The sequence below is a fragment of the Phyllobates terribilis genome, unplaced genomic scaffold (genome assembly GCF_046119375.1).
Source record: "Phyllobates terribilis strain yellow unplaced genomic scaffold, ASM4611937v1 Scaffold_7__3_contigs__length_470593459, whole genome shotgun sequence".
NCBI classification, from domain to species: domain Eukaryota; kingdom Metazoa; phylum Chordata; class Amphibia; order Anura; family Dendrobatidae; genus Phyllobates; species Phyllobates terribilis.
This window is the reverse complement of record NW_027362767.1, coordinates 183,443,850-183,456,127: the sequence shown is the minus strand read 5'-3', so window position 1 is coordinate 183,456,127 and position 12,278 is coordinate 183,443,850.

Genomic DNA, 12,278 nt, shown 5'->3' with positions numbered 1-12,278 from the left:
TATCCAGTAGTGTCACCATCACAGGCGATCCACCTGGTTACTTCTAGTGGCTCAGCTTAATAATAGCATGCCCGCTTTCACAGGAATTTATATTCAAGGGCCTGCTTCCAACTGTGAGTAGAAATGGCCGGGATATATCACTCATATGGAATATATACTCTCCTATATCAATTGTTTTGATTTCTTTATCCCAGAGGTGGACAATTACATTTTCCAAGGGGCCACATGATAGACCCTAGACTGTTGTGGAGGGTTTAACCAATAGGCTAAAATTGATTCTGCTTATCATTATTATTATTATTATTATTATTATTATTATGGGTCAGCGTTAAGGGTGTCAAAATCTGCATCTGCTGCATAAAGTGAGCAGAGGATGCACAGCATTACTTCCGGTTTATGCTGCGCATCCTCCACTGTCTCGTCACTTCATTCTCATCTTCCTGCCAACATCGGATCAGAAGCTAAAAGTGTGCGGAGGGGAAGGGTCCACAAGACAGCAGTGTGCAGACAGGACAGGCACAGCCTTCAGTCCTATCCGTACTGCGTCCCCCTCCTCTTCATGATGTCACCCCTCCACCACTGTCCTGGGATGAGGGGGTATACAGAAGGGTCTTGGAAGTGAAGAGCGGCAGATAGAACAAAGCTGAATGAATGAATGTATGTGCGTCTATATACACAGTATATAGTGTGTGAATATGTGTGGCCTATATATGTGTGTATGTAGTATATAGTGTGCGTATGTATATATGTAGTATATAGTGTGTGTGTATATGTACATAGTGTGTGTACGTATACAGTATATAGAGTACTTATGTATACAGTATATAGTGAGTGAGTGCATGTATATATATAGTATATAGTGTGTATATGTATATAGTTGTATCTGTGTATGTATACAGTATATAGTGTGCATGTATACAGTACACTAGTGTTCCTATGCATACATTATATAGAGTACTTATGTATACAGTATATAGTGAGTGAGTGCATGTATATATATAGTATATAGTGTGTATATGTATATATGTGTATATGTGTATGTATACAGTATATACTGTGCATGTATACAGTACACTAGTGTTCCTATGCATACAGTATATAGAGTACTTATGTATACAGTATATAGTGAGTGAGTGCATGTATATATATAGTATATAGTGTGTATATGTGTATGTATACAGTATATAGTGTGCATGTATACAGTACACTAGTGTTCCTATGCATACAGTATATAGAGTACTTATGTATACAGTATATAGTGAGTGAGTGCATGTATATATATAGTATATAGTGTGTATATGTATATAGTGTGTATATGTGTATGTATACAGTATATAGTGTGCATGTATACAGTACACTAGTGTTCCTATGCATACAGTATATAGAGTACTTATGTATACAGTATATAGTGAGTGAGTGCATGTATATATATAGTATATAGTGTGTATATGTGTATGTATACAGTATATAGTGTGCATGTATACAGTACACTAGTGTTCCTATGCATACAGTATATAGAGTACTTATGTATACAGTATATAGTGTGTATATATACATTGGTGTGACAAAGTGTTTGCCCCTTCCTGATTTCTTATTGTTTTGCATCTTTGTCTCACTTAAATGTTTCCGATCACAAAACAAATTGAAATATTAGACAAAGATAACACAAGTAACCACAAAATGCAGTTTTTAAATGAAGCTCTTTATTATTAAGTGAAAAAGAAATCCAAACCTACAGGGCCCTGTGTGGAAAAGTGATTGCTCCCTAAGCCTAATAACTGGTTGATGTCGCCCTTAGCAGCAACAACTGCAATCAAGCAATTGTGATAGCTGCCATTGAGTCTTTTACAACATTCTGCAGGAATGTCGGCCCACTCATCTTTGCAAAATTGTTGCAATTCAGCCACATTGGAGGGTTTAGGAACATGAACCGCCTTTTTAAGGTCATGCCACGGCATCTCAATCGGATTAAGGTCAAGACTTTGCCTAGGCCACTCCAAAGTCTTAATTTTATTTTTCTTAAGCCATTCAGAGGTGGACTTGCTGGTGTGTTTTGGATCATTGTTCTGCTGCATTACCCAAGTGCGCTTCAGCTTGAGGTCACGAACAGATGGCCGGACTTTCTCTTTCTGGATTTTTTGGTAGACGGCAGAATTCATGGTTCCATTTACCACAGCAAGTCTTCCAGGTCCTGAAGCAGCAAAACAGCCCAAGACCAGCACACTGCCACCACCACATTTTACTGTTGGCATGATGTTCCTTTTCTGCAAGGCTGTGTTACATTTACTCTAGATGTAATGGGACATACACCTTCCAAAAAGTTCAACTTTTGTCTCGTCAGTCCACAGAGTATTCTCTCAAAAGCCTTGGCGATCATCAAGATGTTTTCTTGTAAAACTGAGAGGAGCCTTTATGATCTTTTTGCTCAGCAGTGATTTTCATCTTGGAACTCTTCCATACATGCCATTTTTGCCCAGTTTCTTTCTTATGGTTGAGTCATGAACACTGACCTTAAGTGAGGCTTGCAGTTCTTTGAATGTTGTTGTGGGGTCTTTTGTGACCCCTTGGAGGAGTCGTTGCTGCGCTCTTGGGGTAATTTTGGTTGGCTGGCCACTCCTGGGAAGGTTCACCACTGTTCCATGTTTTCACCATTTGTGGATAATGGCTCTCACTGTGGTTCGCTGTGTGTATATGTGTAACGGGTCTGGGAGGCAGAACCTCTGAGCTACTATACAAGGGGGCGGTCCTTGTAAGGGAGCGGGTGGCAATCAGGGATGACGGGCAGGCAGTCACAGCAGGTGACCGGGACAGTCTCTGAGTGGACGGGCTGGAGGTCACGGAAAGTGACCGGGGCAGTCTCTGGATAAACGGGCAGGGAGTTACGGCAAGTGACCGGGGCAGTCTCTGGATGAACGGGCAGGGAGTTACGGCAAGTGACCGGGGCAGTCTCTGGGTAAAGGGTAGGTACGACCTGTGATGGCAGAGCCTCCGGGTAGGCTAGCAGGCAGATGGTAGATGTGTGCTCCCAGGTGAGCAAGCGAGAGTCTCTGGAATGGTAGGTGGTCACAGCACGTGACGGCGAAGCCTCCAGGTAGGCTAGCAGGCAGGTAACAGGTGGGCGCTCCCAGGTGAGCGGGCAGGAGTCTCTGGAAAGGCAGATGGTCACAGCACGTGACGGCGGAGCCTCCAGGTAGGCTAGCAGGCAGGTAACAGGTGTGCGCTCCCAGGTGAGCGGGCAAGCTGGTCCATAGACAGACTGACAGGAGTTGGAAGGCAGACCGTCGGACCTCAGGCTAGCAGGCAGGTGACTGGATATCAGGCAGGACAAAGGCAGCAAGCTGGCAGGAATCTGGCAGGTAACTGGCAGGTAACTGGCAACGGGACCTGAGGGCTGAAGCACAGGTGAGACACAGGTGCAAACAACATTGCTCGGGCACCTCCATTTTGGAGGAGGTGCCCTTTATATGGGAGGTCCTCCGGCAATTGGCCGGGGACTCCTTAGGACGGCGCGCCCGGTCCCTTTAAGAGAGGGGGAGCGCGCGCGCGCGCGCCCTAAGCACACTGCCGGGGAAGGAGCGTGCGCCGGAAGCAGCGGGGAGAGCAGCGCTGGAGGACGCCGCGCCAGGAGCGGGCAGGTGAGAGGGACGGCGTCTCTGCCTAGAACGGGGCAGAGACGTCGATGCTACAGTACCCCCCCCTTTAGGCCCCCTCTTTTTTAGGCCAGAAAGAAATTTTTCAAGGAGAAGCGGGGCGTTGATGTTCTCCCTGGGTTCCCAAGTTCTCTCCTCAGGACCAAACCCCTTCCAATCTACCAGAAAAAAGGTTTTTCCTCTTACCCTCTTGGAGGTCAGAATACTCTCTACCTCAAAGATGTCATCAGCGGAAACCGGAGCAGGAGGGGCACCTGGATTTTTGGAAAAAGAGTTAAAGACAACCGGTTTGAGGAGAGATACGTGGAAGGAGTTGGGGATCCGTAGGGTGGCCGGGAGTTTTAATTTGTAGGCCACAGGGTTAATTTGCCTGAGGACTTCGAAGGGGCCGATGAATCGAGGACCCAACTTGTAGGAGGGTATTTTGAGCCGCACATTTTTGGATGAGAGCCAAACCTTGTCTCCCGGACGGAATTGGGGCGGATCCAGACGTCTCTTATCAGCATATCTCTTCATCCGCTCAGAGGAGAGAAGAAGAGCGGACCTGGTGCTCTCCCAAATAGTAGAAAATTCGCTGACAAGAGACTCCGCAGCAGGGTTGTCCACAGAAACGGAGACAGGAAGTGGAATCCGGGGATGTTGGCCACCAACTATAAAGAACGGGGATTTGGAAGAGGACTCGCTCTCATGGTTGTTATAAGAGAACTCGGCCCACGGTAGAAGATCCACCCAGTCCGAGTGGTGAGCATCCACGAAGTGCCGGAGGTAGCTGGACAAGATCTGATTGATCTGCTCCACTTGACCATTGGACTGAGGGTGGTAAGCGGAGGAGAAATCCAGGGTAATGTCCAGCAGCTTACAAGTGGCTCTCCAGAAACGAGAGGTGAACTGAACCCCACGATCCGACACGATGTGGAGGGGCAGACCATGGAGACGGAAGATGTGGCGGATAAAGTCTTTAGCCAACTCGGGTGCAGACGGAAGACCAGGCAGGGGAATGAAGTGGGCCATCTTAGAAAAACGGTCAGCGACAACCCAAATGACGGTACAACTGGCAGAAACTGGAAGGTCGGCGATAAAGTCCATAGCGATGTGTTGCCAAGGAGCAGCAGGTACGGGAAGGGGCAGGAGATGGCCGGCAGGTAGATGTCGGGGAACTTTGTTACGAGCACAGGATGAACAGGCCGCGACGAAGTCTACCACGTCCTTACGTAGGGTAGGCCACCAGTAATGCCGGGCAATAAGTTGAAAGGTCTTTTTTTGGCCAGCATGGCCAGCTAGTTTAGAAGAATGTCCCCAGCGAAGAACCCTCTCCCGATCTGGCACAGCTATGAACGTCTTACCGGGTGGAAGACAAGTTAGATCCAAGGGAGCCACATTCATCACCTTGGAGGAGTCGATGATGTGCGTAGGTTCCTCCTCTTGATCGGAGGACAGGAAAGACCGAGACAAGGCATCAGCTTTGACGTTCTTGTCCGCCGGACGGAAATGAAGAGTGAAGTCGAAGCGGGCAAAAAACAACGACCACCGGGCCTGGCGAGGATTGAGCCTCTGGGCATTTTGGAGATATGCCAGGTTTTTGTGATCCGTGTAGATAATTACCGGGTAGAGAGCCCCTTCAAGCAGATAGCGCCACTCTCCTAGTGCCAATTTGATGGCTAGCAATTCCCGGTCTCCAATGGAGTAGTTGCGCTCCGACGAGGAGAAGATTTTGGAGAAGAAGCCGCACGTTACCATTCTCCCGGTAGAAGACTTCTGGGTGAGCACCGCTCCGGCTCCGGAGGAGGAAGCATCAACCTCCAGGTAGAATTGTTTATTACAGTCCGGACGGTGCAGGACGGGAGCAGAGGCGAAGGCTTTCTTTAGGGAAAGGAAGGCCTCCTTGGCTTCAGGCGACCATATCCTGGGGTTAGCCCCCTTACGGGTAAGTGCAGATATGGGAGCAGTCCGAGACGAGAAGTGTGGGATGAAAAGACGATAATAATTAGCGAAGCCCAGGAATCGCTGTATCGCCTTCAAACCTTCAGGACGAGGCCATTTTAGAACGGAAGAGAGCTTCTCGGGATCCATTTGCAGACCTGTTTGGGAGATGACATAGCCCAAGAACGGAAGGGAGGTCTGATCGAAGAGGCACTTCTCGTATTTGGCGTAAAGGTGGTTCTGCCGAAGCCTAAGCAGGACCTGACGAACATCCCTCCGGTGTGTGGGGAGATCCGGAGAGAAGACCAAGATATCGTCCAGGTATACCACTACGCAGGAGTACAGGAGGTCACGGAAGATGTCATTGACTAGTTCCTGAAAGACCGCGGGAGCATTACAGAGACCGAAGGGCATCACAAGGTACTCGTAGTGACCGTCCCGGGTATTGAATGCCGTCTTCCACTCGTCTCCTTGACGGATACGGACCAGATTATACGCTCCTCGAAGATCCAGCTTGGAGAAGATCCTGGCGCCCTTGAGCCGGTCAAACAATTCGGAGATGAGTGGCAGGGGATATTTGTTTTTTACCGTAATGAGATTGAGTCCTCTGTAGTCAATACAGGGACGTAGCGAGCCGTCTTTCTTTTTGACAAAGAAGAATCCGGCTCCAGCCGGGGAGGTAGATTTTCGGATAAATCCCCTAGCCAGATTCTCTTCAATGTACTCAGACATGGCTCGGGTCTCGGCTGCAGATAACGGGTAGATACGCCCACGGGGAGGAGTGGTGCCAGGTACCAGGTCGATCGGGCAATCGTATGGCCTATGGGGCGGCAACGTCTCAGCTTCCTTCTTACCGAAGACGTCCGCATAGGGCCAGTAGGGAGCCGGGAGACCAGGTAAGTTAGCTGGAGTAGGCTGAGGGCGAAGTGGACGGACCGGAACCAGGCAGGTCCTATGGCAGTCAGGACCCCATCGGAGTACTTCACCGGACCGCCAGTTCAATACGGGTTCATGTGTCTGGAGCCAAGGTAGACCTAGCAGCAAGGAGTGAGAAAGTCCGGACAGCACATGGAATGAGATCTCCTCAGAGTGCAGCATTCCCACCTGTAGGGTTATAGGTTCGGTGACGAGCAGGATGGTCTCCGAGAGAAGTCTTCCATCCACGGAAGCAACTGACAATGGCTCCGCCATGGACTTGGTGGGAATATGGTATCTCTCTACCAGAGACTGGGTGATGAGGTTTCCAGCAGCTCCAGAATCCAGATGGGCGAGTTCGAAGAGACGGTTTTCTCCCCAAGCAATAGAGACCGGTAAGGTCAGAGACGGAGAGGACTTACTTTTGTCTAGGACGACCTCTCCGAGTGGTCCTAGACACTGGCGTTTCCCGGCTTTTCCGGGCAGGAACGGATGAAGTGCTTCTTACTGCCACAATAGAAACAGCTTCCCTCGGCTCGGCGAGATTCTTGGCGAGAACCGACCATCTTGGTCTGGTCGACCTGCATAGGCTCAGGAGAGACGGAGGGAGTGACGGGTTGCTGAAAAGTAGGAGCTAGGCGTGGAAACCTCCTCTCACGGGTGACCTCTTTGGCACGCTCCTGGAACCGCAGGTCAATCCGGGTGGCAAGAGCTATCAGGTCATCGAGGGTGGTAGGAATGTCCCGACCGGCAAGTTCATCTTTAATACGGCCGGACAGACCCTCCCAGAAGACTGAAACCAGAGCGTCATTATCCCAGGCCAGCTCCGAGGCAAGGGTACGGAACCGTATGGCATATTGGCCCATGGTGAGGCTTCCCTGACGGAGGCGTAGCAGTGACGATGCGGATGAGGTCTTCCGTCCGGGTTCGTCGAAGACTTTCTGGAAGGCCGTGAGAAAGGCAGGCAAGTTGGACACCAGGGGGTCTCCTCTCTCCCATAGAGGATTTAGCCAGGCCAGAGCCTCTCCGGTGAGATGGGACATGATGAAGGCAATTTTGGCCCGGTCGGAGTTAAACTGGTGGGACAGGAGTTCAAAGTGCAGGGTGCACTGATTTATGAAGCCCCGAGCCTGAGCGGAGTCGCCTCCGAAGCGAGGAGGTGCAGAAAGCCGGGGTCCGGGGTAGGATACCATAGTGTTGGTGGACAGTGGAGCTGTCGGATTGCGAATCATGGCGCTGGCGGAGGTTGCTGGCGGAGCAGTCAGAGTGTCCAGGCGAGAATTGACATTCCGCAGGTGACCCAGGATGGACTCCTGTTGGGACCTCTGGCGGGACAGTTCATGACACAGGTCCGAGAGCGAGGGAGCTTGGGTGCCACCGGGTTCCATGGCCCGAGCAAACTGTAACGGGTCTGGGAGGCGGAACCTCTGAGCTACTATACAAGGGGGCGGTCCTTGTAAGGGAGCGGGTGGCAATCAGGGATGACGGGCAGGCAGTCACAGCAGGTGACCGGGACAGTCTCTGAGTGGACGGGCTGGAGGTCACGGAAAGTGACCGGGGCAGTCTCTGGATAAACGGGCAGGGAGTTACGGCAAGTGACCGGGGCAGTCTCTGGATGAACGGGCAGGGAGTTACGGCAAGTGACCGGGGCAGTCTCTGGGTAAAGGGTAGGTACGACCTGTGATGGCAGAGCCTCCGGGTAGGCTAGCAGGCAGATGGTAGATGTGTGCTCCCAGGTGAGCAAGCGAGAGTCTCTGGAATGGTAGGTGGTCACAGCACGTGACGGCGAAGCCTCCAGGTAGGCTAGCAGGCAGGTAACAGGTGGGCGCTCCCAGGTGAGCGGGCAGGAGTCTCTGGAAAGGCAGATGGTCACAGCACGTGACGGCGGAGCCTCCAGGTAGGCTAGCAGGCAGGTAACAGGTGTGCGCTCCCAGGTGAGCGGGCAAGCTGGTCCATAGACAGACTGACAGGAGTTGGAAGGCAGACCGTTGGACCTCAGGCTAGCAGGCAGGTGACTGGATATCAGGCAGGACAAAGGCAGCAAGCTGGCAGGAATCTGGCAGGTAACTGGCAGGTAACTGGCAACGGGACCTGAGGGCTGAAGCACAGGTGAGACACAGGTGCAAACAACATTGCTCGGGCACCTCCATTTTGGAGGAGGTGCCCTTTATATGGGAGGTCCTCCGGCAATTGGCCGGGGACTCCTTAGGACGGCGCTCGGTCCCTTTAAGAGAGGGGGAGCGCGCGCGCGCGCCCTAAGCACACTGCCGGGGAAGGAGCGCGCGCCGGAAGCAGCGGGGAGAGCAGCGCTGGAGGACGCCGCGCCAGGAGCGGGGAGGTGAGAGGGACGGCGTCTCTGCCTAGAACGGGGCAGAGACGTCGATGCTACAATATGTATATAGTGTGTATATATGTGTGTATACAGTATTAAGTGTGTGTATGTATATGGTATGCTAGTGTGCCTATGTATACAGTATATAGAGTACTTATGTATACAGTATATAGAATGCGTATGTATATATAGTGTATATGTATATAGTGTGTATATATGTGTGTATATGTATATAGTGTATATATATGTGTGTATACAGTATTAAGTGTGTGTATGTATATGGTATGCTAGTGTGCCTATGTATACAGTATATAGAGTACTTAGGTATACAGTATATAGAATGCATATGTATATATAGTGTATATGTATATAGTGTGTATATATGTGTGTATATGTATATAGTGTATATATATATGTGTGTATACAGTATTAAGTGTGTGTATGTATATGGTATGCTAGTGTGCCTATGTATACAGTATGTAGAGTACTTATGTATACAGTATATAGAATGCGTATGTATATATAGTGTGCATATGTATATAGTGTGTATATGTGTATGTATACAGTATATAGTGTGTATATATGTGTGTATACAGTATTAAGTGTGTGTATGTATATGGTATGCTAGTGTGCCTATGTATACAGTATATAGAGTACTTAGGTATACAGTATATAGAATGCATATGTATATATAGTGTATATGTATATAGTGTGTATATATGTGTGTATATGTATATAGTGTATATATATATGTGTGTATACAGTATTAAGTGTGTGTATGTATATGGTATGCTAGTGTGCCTATGTATATAGTATATAGAGTACTTAGGTATACAGTATATAGAATGCATATGTATATATAGTGTATATGTATATAGTGTGTATATGTGTATGTATACAGTATATAGTATGTATTGAACAGTATATAGTAGAAATCAATTAGTTTTATGAATGAAGTTCTCGCCTAACATATTGAATAATATCTGTTTAATTTCCTATAGAGAGGAGACCCCCGAGCAGATAATGGAGGAGGACACAGAGAGCGGTAACATTGCAGTTCTGTAAGTGCAGATATTTACTGTAATAGAAGAAGATATAGATGTGTTCCTATAAGAGAAACAGAATGTAGTTGCCAACATCATTTATTCTCATCCCCTCCATAACCCAGATCAGTCGCATTTCTGTGGTTTTCCAATATAAAGAAATTTGGCCAAAAATGGGAAATGTCACAAGGACAGTGATTAGCTGCAGCGGTCACGTGGGTAGTCACTCACTTCATTTCTGCAGCACATGATTTATCATGTGAACAATGGCTCTTTTATTATTTCACACTAGTCTTCTGTTTGCTTATGGGGCGGTCAGGTTTGGGCCGGTCAGTGATCGGGGTCTGTACTTGGACCGCGCTCCACGGACATCTGACTGAGGAATTAATGTCTTGTAATAAATTGTAGCCCCCGCAGCCCCCGATCTGCACAGCCGCTACTAGGTAACAGTCAGGGTCAGCCAATCAGTGGGGTCTCCATCTGGATTCGGACGTCTGCTTCCCTGGTATTGGGGGCAGATCCTAATGATTGGTCATCAGTGTTCTAATCCTGGAAGACCCCTTTATCTGTGATGGAGGAAATGGACACATTTTGCTTAGAAAGTATTTGGGTTGGAGAGAGAAACTGGGGATTTTCCTTTGTCTGTCGCGCTCCTGAGAAGGAACCTCTTACAGATCCTAATCCCCCCTGTTACTGCACATTTACATGAGATGAGATATGTTTCATGTTCTGTAGAGAGAAGACCACCAACAAGAAGAAGAAGACCATCAGGAGCAGGTAAGGGCAGAGATCACTGAGCGAACCTTCTAGATGACACAATGATAGAGATGATTCCTCATGTACGTTTTTTAGGGAATAAAATTAAATCAGCAATAATTTCCCCATTACTTATTGGGATTTACAGTCGCAGCAATCACCGTTCAGTATATACAGTGGGTACAGAAAGTATTCAGACCCCTTTACATTTTTCACTCTTTGTTTCATTAAAGCCATTTGGTAAATTCTAAAAAGTTCATTTTTTTCTCATTAATGTACACTCTGCCCCCATCTTGTCTGAAAAAAACAGAAATGTGGAAATTTTTGCAAATTTATTTAAAAAGGAAAACTGAAATATCACATAGTCATAAGTATTCAGACCCTTTCCTCAGTATGGAGTAGAAGCCCCCTTTTGAGCTAGTACAGCCATGAGTCTTCTTGGGAATGATGCAACAAGTTTTTCACACCTGGATTTGGGGGTCCTCTGCCATTCTTCCTTGCAGATCCTCTCCAGTTCCGTCAGGTTGGATGGTGAACGTTGGTGGACAGCCATTTTCAGGTCTCTCCAGAGATGCTCAATTGGGCCAGTCAAGAATGGTCACAGAGTTGTTCTGAAGCCACTCCTTTGTTATTTTAGCTGTGTGCTTAGGGTCATTGTCTTGTTGGAAGGTGAACCTTCGGCCAACTCTGAGGTCCAGAGCACTCTGAAAGAGGTTTTCATCCAGGATATATCTGTACTTGGCCGCATTCATGTTTCTTTCAATTGCAACCAATCGTCCTGTCCCTACCGCTGAAAAACACCCTCATAGCATGATGCTGCCACCACCATGTTTCACTATTGGGATTGTATTGGGCAGGTGATGAGCAGTGCCTGGTTTTCTCCACACATACAGCTTAGAATTTTCACCAAAAAGTTCTATCTTCATCTCATCAGACCAGAGAATCTTATTTCTCATAGTCTGGGAGTCCTTAATGTGTTTTTGAGCAAACTCTATGCGGGCTTTCATATGTCTTGCACTGAGGAGAGACTTCCGTGGGGCCACTCTGCCATAAAGGCCCGACTGGTGGAAGGCTGCAGTGAAAGTTGACTTTGTGGAACTTTCTCCCATCTCCCTACTGCATCTCTGGAGCTCAGCCACAGTGATCTTGGGGTTCTTCTTTACCTCTCTCACCAAGACTCTTCTCCCATGATTGCTCAGTTTGGCTGGGCGGCCAGGTCTAGGAAGACTTCTGGTGGTTCCAAACTTCTTCCATTTAAGGATTATGGAGGCCACTATGCTCTTAGGAACCTTAAGTAATGCAGAAATTCTTTTGTAACCTTGGCCAGATCTGTGCCTTGCCACAATTCTGTCTCTGAGCTCCTTGGGCAGTTCCTTTGAGCTCATGATTCTCATTTGGTCTGACATGCACTGTGAGCTGTGAGGTCTTATATAGACAGGTGTGTGCCTTTCCAAATCAAGTCCTATCAGTTTAATTAAACACAGCTGGACTCCAATGAAGGAGTAGAAGCATCTCAAGGAGGATCACAAGGAAATGGACAGCTTGTGACTTAAATATGAGTGTCTGAGCAAAGGGTCTGAATACTTATGACCATGTGATATTTCAGTTTTTCTTTTTTAATAAATTTGCAAAAATTTCTACATTTCTGTTTTTTTCAGACAA